The following is a 14,470-nucleotide window of genomic DNA, read 5'->3' as shown; positions in this document are numbered from 1 at the left end:
CGTTTCAATGAATTTCTTGGCAGATTCAGAGTTTACTGTAATTTAGTTTATATTAATTACTTTTTTGTGTACATGATCTACCTACGAATAACCCAGTCTGGTTTCAATAAACTCATGACCCCATCTTAACCCACCCAAACGGTATAGTGGTAAGGGGAGGCTACTGCGGTACCGAAGGACCTGGTTTCGAATCCCGGAGAAGGTATGGTTGTAACTGTCTGTCCCTTTATAGGAGGCAACGGTGACCGCCTGTTGGATGCCTCCACAATAAAATGGCTACCGCTTCTATCCTTATAATTGGCAATGCTGAATAGGCAAATGCCCGCCATTAGATTAAAAACGCTTTAAATCGAGATACATGAAAATATCAAGAGACAATTCTAAATAATTCGCAATACGATTGAAAATTTGCATTTTACACCTGTGCTTCGTTCTCAAATTATTTCAGAGGGATTAGTGAATCGATCAATTTGTTAATCGCAACAAGCAGATTGGCATATAACACGTAATTGTCCCCAAAAATGACATTCTCAACGACAGCATTTGAAAAGGGAATGAATTGGGGAAAATTTAACCTTACGTGACTACTTGATGAGGCAGGATGGGGTACAGAAGCGATGAAACGGCATGATTTTGACCACAATAATAAAAGGAAAAAGACGAAACTGAAAATCCCCCTAGAATCAATTCGTTTTTCATTCCAAACACTGTATTAACAGATCTTGAGCAAAAATTCCACCCTGAAGGTTTGTTTGTACTTCTGCCTTCAAGTATCTTTTTCTCTGTGAGCCTTTTAAGTGTATGGGTTGTTCCTGTAGACGTCGTAAAAACTGCAGACTTCGCAGATAATGTTTAAAAAAAGAACATGCGACATTCTCTGGCACATGCGAATTGCTGTGCACCATCGTAGGTCTGAACAATAAATTTTAATTTAAAATCAAATTCTCTAGCAATTTTGAAAATACGCGCACATAATACTGTAGCAGAACGATCGGGTTTTACACCAAAGAAACCCGTAAATACTTCTTGATGCTCTCCTTTTTCATTTACGTATCTGAGGCATGTAAATAACTGGGACTTATTAATTGAGTCTGCTATTTCGTCTGGAAGAAGTTAAAAACATACTGAAAATTTGCTATTTCTTCTTTTTATAATATTCATGAAAACTTCTGAAATGCAACGTATAATATCATTAAGAATAGCAGGGAATGCCCCATGGAAAATTGCGCTTTCTTTCAAGTGATTATCAAGCATAGCTTTGCTCAAGCTGAGAAGGTTTAGCAATTCGGTATAATTTCTCCTTTTCATCGAATTTCTAGACTCATCGTGGCCTCTAAATGGCAACATTTGTTTTGTCAAGAAGCATACACAATCTGTCTATCATTTTAACATTGCCCTGTTTTTTATTACGGCCTGTTTATTATTAGGTTTATCATGTCTGATAATTTTTTTCGTTCAGTGATAGGTCAAAAGCTTAACGGAAATTGAATTACATGTTTTCTTTTTCAACGATTCTTGAAACGCTTTTAGAAGGTATTAACAATTACAGCTTTAAAACACTGTTTCCTAGAAATGAAAAAAGTAGGCTTAAATATTCATTGTATTGTGATAAAAGAATCTTTTAGGGAGCAAATTTATGACCGGCGTAGATAAAAAGCTACGATAAATTGCACTTAAGTTCACGAAATGACAATCGCGCTCTTTTCTTTAGCTGCGGAGCTGCCGCATACACGTGAGTTTGTGGCTTTTGATTAACAAAATAATTTACTTTTTTTTTTTTTTTTTTTTTTTTTCTTGTCACAGCTTGTGAGAATTGTGAAATTGATGCTGTTCAGTCAGCATCCTATAAAGTCTTCTTGAACGGGACAAAGTCCTCGAAGGCAGGTGCCAATACAGAACTTGGTATTTGCTAATCATGCCACCACTGATGCTGTGAGTTTGGTAATTTCATCTTTGTCCAAGCACTTATTCTGTCCATTACCAAACATCTGGAAAAAAACCAAGAGAAAAAAAATCTTTCATTTACATAATTACTACTAACCGGCTAATTTTCTTAAGTTACGTATTTTGCTTTAAATTTTGAGAAAAGATATTCTCCTTAGCCTTGCAGTGTACTACATCGTCATAGAGAACTTTTAAAGAAGTAAAAGTTGAGCCTTAAATCAAATGTGTATTACAAAGAAAACCTGTAAATTGAAAAATCGCCTGTAGCGTTGTAAGATTCTAGCTGAATTTAAGTTACTTTGATGCTATAACTTACAAGAAATGAGAAGCGACTATTCGCTAAATTCTAATGTGTCAGAAACAACACAAAAAGAAGGGTAAAAAGACACCTTTATTCACTCAAAAATAGTTTCACAGAGTGTTTAATGTGTAGCTGGCTAATACTACCGACGTAGATTAGTCGGCAATTAATATGCATGGCCGCAAAATAGGGAGCTTTAACTTGTAGCGAAACAACGCGTCCGAAAGGCAGAACACCAGCTTAAACAGTAGCTTTCAATCCTAATTTGTGTATAAAGCGCGAAACTGAAATCTCGTTCTGGTAAGTGGGGTGTGGTGTATTTAATTATGGCAAAGCACACGAGGGCTATCTGCCTAAGGGAAGGGATGCCTTCGTGGAGAACTTTCTAAGGGAAACTGGCTCGTATACGCGTTACACATGGGGAAAACCACGAAAACGCCCATGCAGCCAGCCCGTTCGCGAGATTCGAACCTCGGACCGAACTACCAGTGTTCAGCGACTTTACCGCTTGGCCGCTGGTGGGCCTCTCGTTCTGGCAAGAAAGCGTAGTTTGAAAATGAGAGTTTAAAAGAAAGGTTACTTCCAAAATAAAGTTAGCTGTTAGGAAAATAAAATAAAACTCTACAGCGTACTGAAAAGTAGCAATAAATTGCTCTAAATTCACAAGTAAAACAATGAATATTCTCCTCATAGCTCTAACCGGAAAGTATGTTAGAGCGCGGAATTCATTCAATCTTTCGTATTGATAGAGGAGACGTTCACATTGTAAAGTTTATCATAAGTTTTTAATAGTTATCTTTAGTTAAAGCTACTTTCCTATCCCTCTAATTTCAGCTTACAATTTGCTACCAGAATGTGTTTTTAGAATCCCGGTTAAAGCAAAGGAGTAAGAGCGATATTTAAGTTGAAGTTCCACTGACTTCGTTAGAGAGCCAGAGATTCTGACTAGCGCCCGTTTGCCTTGTGGTTACACTACTACTGCCTACTACTACCGTGGTTACTACGCTCGGCCGTATTTCAGGCCCTTGATAACTTAGCCGGTCTAGGTGATACTTAGGGGCCAACTAATTAGAATTTTGATAGCTTATATGGCTATATCTTTTTAGTTAAGAGTTAGTTAAGTTTATTTCTTAGTACTCTTGAGTTCAACCCCAAGTGGAGTCTTACTGTACGCTCTGAGAAAGGAGCCGACTGTTCAGCTCTTATTTGTATCATATCTCCTTCTTGAGTTTTACATATCTATTCCTGAACTAAAGCGAATATTCGCTTACCTGTTCACAAGGTTCCTATACACTTAGCTGTTAGATAAAGGTTGGAACCCCACAACCTTATATTTCGCTTAACTGAATACTGACGGTGTTCAGCATGCACAATCCTTCTGCAGTGCTAGACGGATCGAAAGATACAGGAAAGCTACAGCGCGCAACTCGTTTAGTTTCGAATATCAAATTCAATGCTTCAGCGCATAGCTCCAGATTCAAAGTAGTCAATAAGGATTTTATTATATGACAGGGTCTTTATTTCTCTGTTTTAAACTTAAAAACATGTGCCGCTCGCATTCAGAGTTTAATTTCTAAAAGTAGAAGTGCCGGAGCCCTATGGAAAAGAGGAACAAGACTAAATAAAATCATTAATATTAATAATTTAAAAATTAAATGAGTATCAAATTAGTTAATAATTATTTAATTGATATTGATGATTAACATTAATTAATCATTATTATTTTTAATTAATAATTAATTAATTATTTATCAAAATAATTAAAATTAAATAAAATTTAAAGATATAAATTAAAATTTAATAAGGGATTTTTTTATATAATTTTATTGCTAAAAATAAAATTTTCTGGATCAAATTTCTACTGCAATAATTGTTCTGTTACATTAAAACAAGTACCGGAGACTTCTTACCTAGGGCTCCGGGGCGCTCCGACTAGAATTAGAATATGTTCCAAAAACTAAGAAGTACCGGTGCAATTTAAGCTCTCAGGCGCATGCCCTTAGGCGACGCCCTTGTCTGCGAGTTAGCATTTCAGCAAAGTTTGGTTCATAGAACTCGAAATTTCGATACATTTTTGGTTTTCTAAGTACCTTCCTTATATGAGTATGGAAGTGTATATTTTGTAGAAATGGGAGAAAAGAAGCGGAGAAATGATTCAGAAATACGAAAAACGATAATACCCGTTTACGATGGGAACATGGATTGGAAAAATCAGATTCCAAGATCTTACTAACACCTCAAAGCAAATGTTATTGTCTTCACTTTGTGAAATTCCGGCCTTAGCAGAACAGAAATTTTTGTCACTTCGCTTACAAAAAATAATTTTTGCAACTTTTCCCGCAAGGTATCAAGCGAATTAAATGTAGAACTACGTCTAGAATAATTAAGTCTTTTTTTTTTTTTTAAATTAAGTAAGTGCAAAGTATTTTTTTCTACGCTAGCTAACTTGTTATTTAACAAAATCATCACAGGTATCTTTTCCCTCTCTTATAAATTTCATAAAGCTATTTTCAATAGTGGTTTTTAAATGCATTTCACGTTTTGGAGCTTAAATCACCTAGGATTTATTCTTAGACTAATGGGCTTATCGGGATTGTTCAACTTTAAACTATTGTTCGGTGTTAAAGTGAAATACTGAGTATGTTTACATGTTTTAGAACGAATTCGGCGACAATTAATTAATGCTTAAAACGAAAAAAGTATTTTTTTTTTTAATGTTCGATCTAATAGCCTCTTTCCTGGACTATAAGTCTGTGTCGTAATTTCCGTGATAAAAGAGCTTTTCGTAAAATTTTCTGGGTTATTTATTTTCATTCTTCTTCCTCTACTTTTCAGAGTCCAATTGTGTTGGGTTTGCGCTTACAATGAGCTCTTTTCAAGAGACCAAAGGCACACTAGTCCATAGTTAAAACGTCAGGAGACCTCGCAGGAATACGTTGAAAAGGTATATATGCAATACCTGTATCAGTCTTCAATTTTTCAAGAAATACAGAGGCACTTTTCGAAGTATGACTTGCTTCTTTGTCTTGAGGAAGTTTCTCTGAAAGGTCACTGGAATAAAGAAATGTAATTTCTTCTGTAAATAGCGGTAAAAACTTTCTCTTGATAGTATGTTGAGTTGATTTTAACGTTTTAATACCTCTTCCTATATTTAATTTCCCCTTGTAAGAGAATCTTGCAATAATCATTAAACCCTTACTTAAATTTTCTTTGCATTGGCATAATCAGGTTTGTACATTATTTTCTCTTCGTTTACGATAAATAAAAAAGGCGTTTTTTGTTGTAATCATTTAGATAAACCATGTTTTACCTTTCATATATCGCCTGCTAAATAGTTTTCATACAGGGTTCTACAAATTGTTCTGCGTTGAGTCGCATGCCTCGGCAAGCTGGTGAACATAATGTTTTATAAATTTTTTAATTTGTAAATCTTGATTTATTATTTTATTTATCGTTGCTACAGATATTTATTTAGTTATTTGTTGTTGCTAAAGACTCTGCAATTTATTCCTGAGGTGGCGGATTTTCTTTTGTTACCAACGACTTAACTTTAGAAACAATACGTGCCTTTTTCGGGCATTCATTTAGAGTCTTCTTTCCATGTAGAAGTAATGATTTCCGGTTTTTCAATTTCCGATTAATAATGTTACTTATTTTGAACAGAGAAATATTAATACCGTACATTTTATAATAATTTTGAACAACGGAATAGTGCAAAAATCGGAAAGTGCAAAGATGTACCCTTCAATCTACATGCCACATTTTGAAAGAAGAATAAATTTAAAAGCAGGAAATACTATTTCTCATTTGAAATAATAATCCGTTGTCAGATATTTTTGTTCTAAAATATTTACTTATTTTAGAACTGCACTGAAATCGTTCTAAAAATATGTATGAATGCGAAGATTAACTTGCACACTTTTTTTTGGCTCATTTTAAAAAAATACTTGAATTTTTTTTTAAAATTAGTGCGAGCTATTTATTACGGCTTTATTCTGCCTTCAAATTGCAATTTCGTTTCAAAATAACACTATTCAGGAAAAATACTCTATATGAAATTGATAGAATCTATACTATAATTTAGCTCTTATTTACTTTAAAACATGCCAGATCCTATTTACTTTAAAACTGCCCATAAGCATACTGTATCATCCATTTTTTTTTAGAAATTAGATATTTTCTGCGAAAAGAAAAAATTAAGCAGGGAAAGCATCACCATTGAAGCGAAAGTTTTTATCATTGGATAATTATAAATCCATTATTATAATTAATTTATCAAGTATCATAAATATAGAGCAAATAATCAGAGTTCCACTAATTGTGAAAAAATATTTATCTTAGATCTTTAAGCTTCATTTCATTAAACAATTATTTCAAAATTTTATAAAAAATTGTGTGCATTCTGAGTAAGATTATCAAACGCCCGGGATGAACCTGGACAGTCTTTTATAATCTTAGGGGCAGTGTCCAATAACCGAGACCTTGAACTAGGCATAATTGTAAAAGTTAAAGATACATTATTTTATAAAAGAAGGTTAGAACCCACGGAACTTTCGTAATGCTTTTAGCGGAAAGCATGTATTTCCGGATCAGGTCAGATACTTTTCAGGATCTTATTGAGTGATTTCGTAATACACCTTCTCATCATTCATATCTTCGTAACAGACTTGCTGCAGAACACGCGCAATCCAACCTTCAATATTATACTGACGAGGCTTTTTGTACTTTTATTTATTTCATTTCTTCCTACCAGCCTTTTTTTTTTTAATCGTCCAGGATGAAAGAAATCATATTGCATTTTTAACATTCAAGTTAACTTTTAGAAAAATATCATATTTTTTCTTTTTATTTAAATTCCTACTATTAGTCCTATATCTTGTTCAAATTTTCAATCGTTAATAAAATACTTTTTATTCATTCATTCAAGTTCAAATACATTTTTTAAACTTGTAGTGGATGACACTTGATATTACAACAGTTTTTTCACATATTAAATTCAATTCCTACTTATTTATTCCTGTTGATCGGAACTAAAGATATGCTTTTTTTATATATATTGTAAGACGTGCAAATAATGACCGTTTATTAGAATTATTCTCACGTGCTGTAAAAATTAATTTTATAAAAATTTCTAAATAATAGTACATGACTGTGATTGAAATATTTAACAAAAATGAGTGGCAACAGTAAGACAGAGATCTAAAGATTTTTAACTCCATTCTTAACATTAACATTCTTACAATTCTTTAACTCCAAGTATATGGAGTTAAAGAATTGTAGTTTTATAGATTTGCATTAAGCGTATGTAATGTCCCATTATATAGCGAAAATTCTCCCCTTATTTCTGTGTTAACGTGATAATAATATATGTTTAAAATATAACCCTGTAAAATGTTTTTTGTTATTAAAATAAATAGCACTATAGATTATGCAGTAATATATATATCTAGGACGAAAACTCTTCGCAACAGGTGAAGCATATGTCGCCTTGAATCGTGTGAAATTATTAAGTAGAATATTGATTGAAGAACTGGACTGCTCTAAAACTCACTGGAAAGATTCTTTGCAATAATGAAGCATTACAGGAGATGGATAAAATGAGAAATTATAGACCACCATCAGCTTCATAAAATAGAAACGAAAAAATGTTTAAAAAAAGTAATTAAAATAAAACTTTTCTTTATTGACCTAAGTAGGAATTGGCCTTAATTTTTTTATATATATATTATTGTATTATTTATTCTTTTATGTGTTTGTTTTTGTGAATTAAGATCATGTAAATTATGTGCAATATAATAACTTGCTTGGGTATTACACAGACATTTTTGTGATTTTTTATATACCAGCTAAATATCACTGTATTACATTAGACTTTTCAGTATATTACTAGTCTTGTTTTGAATTGCATTTCATTATATATTATATCTGTCGCCTAGACGGTATAGTGGTTAGGGAAGCCTACTGCGGTACCGAGGGACCCGGGTTTGAATCCCGGGGAAGACATGGGTGTTTGTAAATGTATAGTATCGGTGTACCATTGTGACACTTGAAAGTCCTCTCATGTGGATTGGTGGGAGACCCCCCTTCCCCCCGGGGATGCTCTCCTTCAAAATTTGGGGGTGGAAAATAGAAGTCCAACCTCTCTTCGGAGTAGGCTCTGGCAACCATTATTCCATGTAATATGGACACGACAACAACAACACTTGTTTAAAGTATAAAACCCTAACTCTGGGGCAAATTTCCTGGCACAAGTGAGTTTGGTTCTTGGAGACTTTAAAGTGATGGGGAGTAATAAAAATTAGACGTCATGTTTGGATTCAGTTTTATAAAATGAGGAAGAAACACCAGAAAAGTTATGGGGATTAAAATAGAACTTTAGAAATGCAAAATAAAGTAATAAAAACTGATCAAGATAAACTGGAGTTAATTTTATTATTCACTCTCATCCGCCATGGTATATCGGGTCAACGAAGCCAAATGGTGTATGCACGCTGTAAGTGAGACATGTGAAGTCATCCATTTCATACATGCTGATACCGAAATCAACGCACACGCGCAATTTACTCGTCAGCGCGTCAACCCAAACGTGCAGCAACAAGAGGCAAACATTGCGATCGTGGGAAAAGTCAACATTTCGCGAACTTCTCCGGAGTGGAAAGGGAGGGGGAGTCAAAGATAACGGGGGTCAAGATGAATAAGCCTCTTTTTGGTGGGAAGGGAGGGAGAGAGAGCAATCTCGACTTCAAGAAGTCCGCGCCTCCTTCGAAAGCGATAGCGAGAAAGTCTTTATCTCTCTACCGCCGCCCTCTCTCTCGAGAAAGCGACCGAAAGCATAAGAATCCGTCGATAGCTGGGCTCTTAGGAAAAGTTCGGCTACTTGATGATTGATTTCATTACTTTTTCCTCCTCTTTCGGTAGCTTGATTATCAGCAGATCAAAGTAGAATGCCGATAGAGTTAATTTGTGACTAGGATCACCAATGGCGGAAGCCGCTATTGACGTATCGGGGTTTGTTTTTCTTACTTTCCTTTTTTTTTTTTTTTTTTGTTTGTTTGTTCTCTTGGTTTGTACTTTGCTTTTACGTACCGCGTAGATCGGTGATTCACCATCAGCTGAATTTGCTTGTTGATTTCGTCATTGCCGTCATCGTACGTCCGTTGTACAGAAACTTCTAGCGTTTTGCTCCCAACATGTTTACAAAGCTAGCTCACATTTTTATGTTTTTGTAGATGATGCGCATTTCTACCAAACGAAGATTTGCCGCAATCCTTCATCGAACGTAACGATCCGCACTTTTTATTTTTAAAATTCTGGGGATAATAATTGGAGATTTACGCCTAAAGCAGCTGTTCCCAAACGTTTTGACACGTGGTGTCCTTTTTAGAACCAGCCTCTTTAGGCCTGTCCTATGGCTTACAAGTTAATGATGTTAAAGTAAAAATTTTAAGTGATGTATTACATATGGAGATTAGATTAAGTTGTTTGAATATAGCAAAGCACACGAAATCTATCTTCCTAGTACAAAGGTAGGAAAAAGGCATAAATAGTAAGGAAAAGTTAAGTAAGGAGACATCTAAAAAGCTGTTCAACGTTCATGAAATGAAATTATTTAAAAACTTTTTAACGTTGCCATAATATCTCAATTTATTCTCAACGTGGTACTGTTAAAAGTTAGCTATGCATTAACGTTCCTCCTTAATCCTGAATACGTCCTTCTTAAAACTTCTCCTTTCTGTAAGTTCAATACCACGTACCAATTTGTAATACAACAAATATTTTATATTATTCCTTTAATGAGACCAGTAGCGGCTTTTTTGTGCACAGTTTTGTGCAAATGTCAACACCTCGAGAAAACTATCTTCCTTTAATGTACAGCAGGTAGGACTCATGAGAGCTTCCATATTCTTCACGCATTAGTATATAGAGTTTGCTTTTAAGAGGTTGCGATTTTATATACCTTATTGTTTTTTCATCGCCTGTATCAGCGAACACTTGCTAATTACAACTAATCTCATACAGAAATAAAATGCACATAGAATTCGTCGAAAAATCCCTAAGAAATCACGATAGCAACGTTATGAACTTTCATTGTGAATCGATCCCAAATCTACAAACCACCTGTCGTTATATAGAGCTAGATTTTGAGCAACTATAGTCGGATTCCAAGAACTTTCGAATAAAGAACGAGCGAGAAGCTTCTCGAATATCCAATTCCAAGCAATGATACAAAATTCAGCTTAACGAATTTTCGCCTTCATAATGCCTTTAATTTCTGAATTTTCTGATTTTGATTCTACTTTTGTTTCTGTTTCTTTCAGTTTTTATTCATTTAATTCACCCTTAGAGCTCCTTGGAGCACAGCTTGGGAACCGCTAGCCTAAGTTATTTAGTTATATGAATAAATCACGAAGTCATCTTTTCCTAGCAAGCCGTGCAGGGGCGGCAAAACATTGAGGACAAGGAGGTCCGGACCGCCTCCGGACTGCAATAGACCTTTTCCTTAATGAGGAAGAGTTAATATTTTCTGCATTCTGCATAGGATTCTCAACCAACACACGTTCGACAAGATAGCTCAAAAATTGGTGTCGATCCTACATAGATGCCGTAAAAAATAATAACTTAATCACATTCTTTTTCCTTTGATTTAGTACCATTGGGAATTATAAGCTTTGCATACCTTGTGTGGAATCGATTTCATGTTAGTGTCTCGTAACGATCCTATTGTAATGCCACTCCACCAGTAGTTTTCGTGGTTTTCCCATATCATATCTAACGTGAATATGAATAATTTCTCTTAGAAAGTCCTCCAAGAAGGCATCTTTCCCCTTAATTAGATATTCCTTGTGTGCTTTGCCATATTCCAATAGCTCAATCTAAGCTATACAAAGACAGTCATATGCCTGAGACAACACTACACTAGTAACAGACGCTTATCAACCCGCTTACTCATTATTACATCATTATAACTTTTTTAACCGCGTCAATCGTATATAAGCAACACACTTCCATCCCAAACTACTAGTGTTCAGTGACCTAATCCATTTTTTTTCTCTGGTGATTCCCTACTGAAAGAAAATTGCAACACTTTAATCATTTTGATCGTGCAAAAGCAAAATTAGGAAGACAGGAATTCTGTTTCAAATTTTAATTGAAATTTACTTTTAGAACTACTCTTGTTACTCAAATATGAGAAATTAATGAAGCGGAAATGAGGCTCCATGAAAGAGAAAATGGCGAACAGTAAATTTGCTGCTAAGAACAACGTATTTGAATTTACTTCTGAAGCACAGGTAATTAATGGATGTTAAACATATTCGTTAATGTTTCATACCACTTAAAAACATAAACGAGGTATTCGGGTTTTTTGATTACCGCAATATCGTCACAAATGAAAAACGGAGCCCGTTGCCATTTTAGTCAACCACAAAATAATTATGTCACCTGTCCGCCTTTTTTCCTCTTCTGTTCCGGTTACTGGTCAGGTTTTGTGGCTTTAACGAGAGCTGACGTAACAGGTAAAGTTATTGCACTTATTTCTTTTTATAGTTTCCACAGAAAATTTAACCGAGAACTGTAAGTTAGAGGGTAAAAATAAAACGTGTAATATAAGTATATAAAGACGATTTTAGAAACTTTTTCGAATTTAAGAGGTGTTAATAAAGAGTGAACATTTAATTTTTTTTAGTCTTAATCCTAGATATTCATGCTACTAAGGTTTTAAAAATAAAGAGATAATTTAGAAAAAAACAGTTTCACAATTTAATGTAGAAATGAAATCTAACTTTTTGCAGTTCCCATTAAAGTAAAAATTAAGTAATCCATTATGTTATAGCACCCTGTTTTAAGTTATGCGTCCAGACCTCAAATGGGATCTCAAAGTCAAACAATAATGCTGAGAAAATTTAATTCAGATGCACGAATTTAATGAAATTACAATAATGAGGATAATGTTGTAATTTCTTTATTATAATTTTAAAAAGTTACAATAATAATTACAATAATACATTCTAGATAAATTGCATTAATTGGCATTGATTGAGATTTATCGTCTGCCATATAAAGCCTAAAAGGAATTTATTGAGCTATCCAGTGACTCAAAAATCGTTGACTGAATGCAGGATGGAAGCTAGAATTGAATTTCCTCCTCACATTTTCCGAAATTGTTGTTCTTCTGCCTTTCAGCACCAGATACTTATGTGAAACGATTTATTCAGCTTTAACGCTTATTAAATTCAATTATCGTTCAACGCTGAAAAATGTTGAAGAGGCATTAAGTCCTGTAGTTTCAAGTATGCACCAAGATTTAATTTGCTATGCAGCAAAAACAAGAACATTCCTCTCAATAAAACGTGATTTTTCTATAGTTAAGTTTTGCATACTTGAAATAACTGAAATTACTACTTTTAACGTCCATATTGTTTATTGAAGGAATAAATTATTTATAGGAAAATATTTATGTTCATATCTTTATTTTATATTTAATATTTCGTGTCACGAAAGAGCCTCAATGATAAAAAGAGGTCATGAATGAAAAATATTTAAAAAGCGCTGCCATATGGTCATCTGTGAAAAGCAGAAACTTCGGATTTTTTATAGATGAGTAAAATTTTCGGACATATTTGAGAGCGATTTCTTTACTTATATCATTTTTGCAGTTTACTGATAAAATTCAACAGTTTTTTTTTTTTTTTTTTTTTTTTTGACCCGAGGGAAACTTTTTGAGAAAATTTATGGAGTAGTTATAAAATAAATATTGCTAGTTTTGGACACTAATCTTTCCGTCTTTGGTAAAATAGCATTTGATGATGAATTTATTATTAATCTAGAGGAAATATTTACTACGAATATCGCAACAAATCACTTGATTAAAATTAATCACCCAATTGTAAACTTTTACCAAAGAATGGAACGCTTCGTTTTTAACTCTTTAAAATGTAATGACTAATTTACTCTACGAAATTTTAGAATTCGTGAAGTAAATTTTAATTCTGAAAAATTAAGTATTGCTCTACGAAGATCATATAAAATGTTATACTTTATTTTTCTCGAATCTTCTCCATTCACACTTTTCAAACTATTTTCACAAAACTCTTTATTTTAAGAAGCTTCAGAGCAGGATCAGTTTTAAGGAAATGAAGTCTGTGGTTAATTGTTTTCAAACACTTTCTGTATGGGAACAACTTAATTTCCTAAAGTTTTACTTTTTTAACTTTCATAATAACGCAAAATTTACAAATAATACAGATAATGTTGCTGTGTTGTCGCTATCTAGTAATTGTTGATCTATTTCTTGAAGAAGATTCATCAGAAGTGGTATCGAAATTGAACACCAATTTTACAAAAGTTCGTACATTTTACATTCATTTAGTTCGTACATTTTATTTATTATAATAATTTACAGATAATGATGCTTGAAAATTGTTGACTTTTTCCTATGCACTTTCCCCATCACATACATTTCAATAATAAGTCGAGTGACTAATTTAGCAGTAACATTAACAGTTCATTCCGGATTTGGTTAGTGACAACTAAACCAACTGGTTGCATAGACTGGTTTTCATGATTTCCTTAAGTGTAACATAACCAAAAACTAATTTTCTTTAGAAATTCCTCCAGGAAAGCAATCCTCCTCATGTGAGGTTGATTTGAAAGTGATTTCGCAACTGCTTAACCAATCAAACAATAAGCCTCTGTTAAAATAGTAAATATTCCAATAATAAATAATCATATGGCAGTGGCGAACGCCATAAGGTTATTAAAAGATTAATATATCAATCAACAACACAACAAAAATTTATTCACCTTAACGTTATAACATAAGCAACATTATTTCATAAGCTGCAGACAACATAAACAACGTTCTTTTATAAGCTGCAGAATAAATTAAAATTTTTCCGTTACGCGGATTAACTATATGCTGTTATTCGACAGCTTTGCGAATACATCACGAACTTATCGTGCAGTACATATTGGAAAAGTCTGAATTGCTTTCTTAAAAATATTTGCTAAATCCCAGCCTCAAAAAAAATTTCTACGTTAACTAAATTTCATGAGTTAGATTGCAATCGGCTTAACATTTTTCGATTCACCTTTCAGTTAAATAACAATTTTGTTTCCTAACAATGCTCATTGAATAAAAGCTTTGATTTTAGTATTCTCGTAAAGGCATCTAAAATTCATTACAGTTTCTTTGATAAAAAAAAAAAAAAAAAAAAAAAAAAAAAA

Source organism: Stegodyphus dumicola, chromosome 8, assembly GCF_044657685.1.
Source record: "Stegodyphus dumicola isolate Sdum_Otavi_A_Nest chromosome 8, ASM4465768v1".
In the NCBI taxonomy this organism is placed as follows: Eukaryota; Metazoa; Arthropoda; class Arachnida; order Araneae; family Eresidae; genus Stegodyphus; species Stegodyphus dumicola.
Note: the sequence above shows the minus strand (reverse complement) of the source record.